The 4,265-nt window shown below is 45.5% G+C and overlaps 1 protein-coding gene across 1 annotated transcript in view; it reads right to left on the bottom strand.

Moving 5' to 3' along the window:
• Positions 1 to 4,265, bottom strand: part of unc5a (unc-5 netrin receptor A) — a 124,225-nt gene that overhangs the window by 24,256 nt on the left and 95,704 nt on the right. The gene's annotated exons all lie outside the window — the stretch shown is intronic.

The following is a 4,265-nucleotide window of genomic DNA, read 5'->3' as shown; positions in this document are numbered from 1 at the left end:
TCTCTCTCTCTCTCTCTCAAAAGCATAAGAGTGCCTTTCTCCCAAAAGTACAGTATGAAGATGACAGCTAAGCCCAGACAAATATCAATGTGTGTGTATGCACGGTGTGTGTGTGTGTTTTGCAGGAGAATGGGATTTGCTACGGCTGTCTCCCTGGGCTGGGGGAATTTGGTGGCGGAGGTGGAGGATGCTCCTGGGGCCTTTGTAGAGGGCCATTGTCCCGGGGAGCCACGGGGGCGTAGCGCTGTCAACTGAACACAGTCGAGGAGGGGACGCATTGAGTGGCGCAGCTTTGAGGGATGGAGAACAGCAGCAAAGGTTAAAGTGCTGCAGGCTGGCGTGCGTTGAGTTGACAACAAAAGGAGGAGGACAGAAGCAGGGAGAGAAGAGCCAACATACAAGAATGAAAATTAAAATTAAAAGAGGGACAAAAGGAAGACAGCATGTGCCAGTGACTGACAGCATGTGTGATTTGCATTTCAGCAATAACACGTCCAGAAGGTTTGTGTCAAAATCAACCCGATTAACATTAGATACGACATATTTTGATGAATATCTCCAGACTGTCGTTGTGTTTTTCCACCACTGTGTAATCCTACCGCTTGACAGGAACTGTACCGAACCTTGGAAACACAGATTTGACAAGTTTTAATTGGTGTTAGTAAATCTGTGACATGAGAATGGCACAATTAAATTAGCAGAGTGCTAACATTCAAGTTTGTAAAAAAAAAAGAAAGAGAGAAAATGGTCAATGTCTCTCACTCTCATCTCTATTCATCTCCTTTCATCCGTTTGTCCTTGCCTCCTGCTTCTGCCTTGAAAAATACATTTATTTGGACAAAGCTGCCTGACATACCCAAGTATTTAAGAGGAATGCCAGAATCTATTTTATGGGTGATTATCTCAGTACAATCTGAAACCTTAAGTAGCGGGATTATATGCAGCCAAGCTCTATGACGGCCCGATGTAATGCCAGAGATCTCTTGACATGTAATCAATAGTGAATGACTGGCTGAAGATAAACATGAGATTGTGTTTTGTTCTTGCCATCACATTGCACATCGGCGCAGAACATACTTATGACACAAAGAGTCTTATAGGATACATACACCCTCTCATCCTGTCCATTTACCTGCCTGTGCATCTCTTCTGACTCCCGTCTCTCTCGCTCTCTCTCTCTCCCTCCCTCCCTCCTCAGGGAAGCATAGAGGTGCTTAACTGTAAGCAGCCTGGCTAAACCTTCCACCTTCCACAATGAGCTCCCAAAAAGGGGGGAGAGACTATGGCTGAACCTCTCATTAAAGTTCCCAAATCCAATTGTCTTGGTGAGTCAAAGGCCAGACGAGGCTGTGATATTTGGACTTCTAGCGCTGCAGTCTACAGAGAGATGTGCAGTCTGACTAAAGACAAAACAACACCCGTCAGCAAGGAGACAGGCCTACTGGGTTCTGCTGATTGGATAAACATAGCCTTAGATTGGCTGGTTGCTGTTTACTTTCTGAGGGCAAACCAAAGGCACCTAAGCCAACCTCAGATGCAAAGATCCAGTATCTCTACTCTTCCTTTTCCCCTGCACACACCATTCTTGCACCCAGACAATAAAGTCAGTCAATCAGTCAACTCTCTCTCTTTCTTCCTCCCTCTCTCTATCCCTCTCTCCCTCTATTCTGTCTGTAATCTCCGGTGGCTTATCGGAGCATCACCGAGTGAAGTTTTATCTGACCCACCAGGTGTCACAGTGCAACGATCCCGATGCTCGCTACAACCCTGACCAGCAACTGCTCTCAGCTCCTCCTGGCCCCCCACTCATTGATTTTCATGATGCCAGCCAATAATTGAAAGGACATCCATCACACTTTAATTGACATAGCTAATCAGGTTTTATAATTGGATGGGCTTTACTTTAGTCCCCCCCTCTAGCTCTCTAACTCTTTTGCCACACACACCACCACCAATATACCTCTATACCTCTCTGCGGCACGTCACTGCTTTGTTCATTTCCACTTGATGTAATTGCTGCCGAAGAACTTTTGATTCTCTTTGTGTGTGACCTCTCTTCATGATTGACATCCGCCTGCGGATAATCTGTGGATGTTATGAGCGGTTTTCAGAGTTGACCCAGGGCCAATCTCTGTTTGTTCCCCTCTCCTGCAGCTTTCAGTTCAGCTCCTCAGACTCGCTCCAGGGCCGGCTGGTTAGGGATCAGTTTCTGACTTGAGATGGCCCAATATGGACTTATAATTCATCTCCTCTGAGGCGATGTACCAGGCTCCTGTTGAAGTTTGGACTCTTGCCGCATTGGCAGTCAGCACAATGTCCACACCCGATAGTCCTCAACTCTCTCTACCAGCTCCTTTCTCTCTCCTGCATTGATAAATAAAAGCTTTGCAGCCTCCTGCACCTCCTCCTTGGGCATTTATCAAGAGACCTGAGAATATATTTCATCCCATGGCCAATCCCAGTCACCTGCCCGAAGATGAATAACACTGGAGTTCTTAAGGTCAGGGAAATATGGCTACTAAAACTCTCAAAGTGAACGTGACCATTACTATCTCCACAATACAGTCGTCCCATCCCTCAGCGGGTCCCGGTGAAATATGGCCCAAAATAAATGTTCAGCCATTTTTCACACAGCCTATGACCCCAGCTCTGACAAACAAACCCATGACGAGAACATCAGTTGCTTTGCCACCAAATTAGCCCCCAAATTCAAAAGCAGACTAAAGACAGCTTAACAGTTTGAATCACTTGTGACACTCCCAAAACGGGACGCTGCTGCAAATTAAGTTCATTACCTTCATTACACATATTAAGCCAAATAATTGCCTTTATGTTGTCCTTATTTCCTGTGTTTGAGAATACGAGCAGTATTATATTTCCCCCACTATCATTTTTGTGCCCTGTAACACCTGTCTGTCATTTTGGCTCTGGCTCTGTGCCAGTGCATTTATTATTTCCCTGCACAGATTTTGCATAGCTCCATCTTGGGCTTCACTTGTTTGCTTTATGAAAATGATCCTGCCTGGGTCAGATCTGGATTTTGAAGCTGTAACACAAAGCTTGCTGCCCACACATCGATTCTCATATGCCATTTATGGCTTAATGGGGGAGATTAGAGATGTTTGTGAGGTCCTCAGACAGAGGACATCTTTTGTGGCAGAGTGACTATGGCTCAGTATGCAGTAGTATTGTTCAATTACACTGGAGAAGAGAAGGGTGTCTTTTGTTTCAGGAGGAAGTTTTCCATCTCAGCTAATAGCCTGCAGACATGGTTGAAGTATGGGAGTTGCTGACAAGCCAAAACCATCTTGCTATTTTGCTTATTATAATACTTCACACAGCCGTTGTCTATGGAAACACATCTGCTGGGAACAGATTGGGACAGGCATTCTTCAGAGGCCAGCGCTCTGCTCTGCACTGTCAGTGTAAATACTGAGCGACTGTGTGTGTGCATGTTTGTGTGTGTGTAAGGAACAATGATTGGCATCTTTGTGTATATATCTTGCCTCTCTGGGGAGGAGCTGCTGACCTTTGATGATGGGCCGACTGAGCTCCCTGGTTCACTGCACCAACCAAACTCCGCTAACGGTTGACACATGCACGCAGATGCATGCACACTCGCAGACACGTACTCACATGTAGTGCTAACAAATATACACGATGAAACATTAACACACAGTTGCTCTCCATGCATCGGTCTATCCAATCATGTCAGTAAGTGCAAGATACATAATTCAGTTTATTAATGTCAACCAAATCCCTATTTAAACTCTGTTTACCATGCATATCAGCCAAAGAGCACATTTTCTCTATGAGACGCCACCCTGAGACTCATCATTTTTGGATGGGAAGCTGCAATATCTTTCCCTCTTTGATATCTGTAGGGAGCGACAGAGCTCTCCCTTCATGTCCATCTGGTCAGCAGAGGACCCTGCAGTGCCACTTTCCACTCAGCTGCCGGCTCGTGCTGCACGAGCCTTGTGGTTTCTAATCCTGACAGTATGCACATGCCCTATTAATGACATGCAGGGAGTGGCAACACAGTACTGGCTGTTTTACACAAAAAAAATGAAATACACATTGCTGCTATAGAAACGCAAATGCATGTTGAGAACTGCACACATGCCTGCGTGTACGTTTTCCTGGCCGACTTGACTCGGGTTGTGTTTCCATCAGAGGAGAGATGGTTAAATTCTCAGCTCTATTAATAGGTCAGCATCAAAGCACTGGAGCAGGTGAAAAGAGTGTATATTATCTTTGCAGCA

Source organism: Morone saxatilis, unplaced genomic scaffold (genome assembly GCF_004916995.1).
Source record: "Morone saxatilis isolate NCDOM2014 unplaced genomic scaffold, NCSU_SB_2.0 Contig22, whole genome shotgun sequence".
Lineage (NCBI taxonomy): Eukaryota > Metazoa > Chordata > Actinopteri > Moronidae > Morone > Morone saxatilis.
The sequence above is the reverse complement of the archived record's forward strand: the minus strand, read 5'-3'. Positions and strand labels throughout refer to the sequence as shown.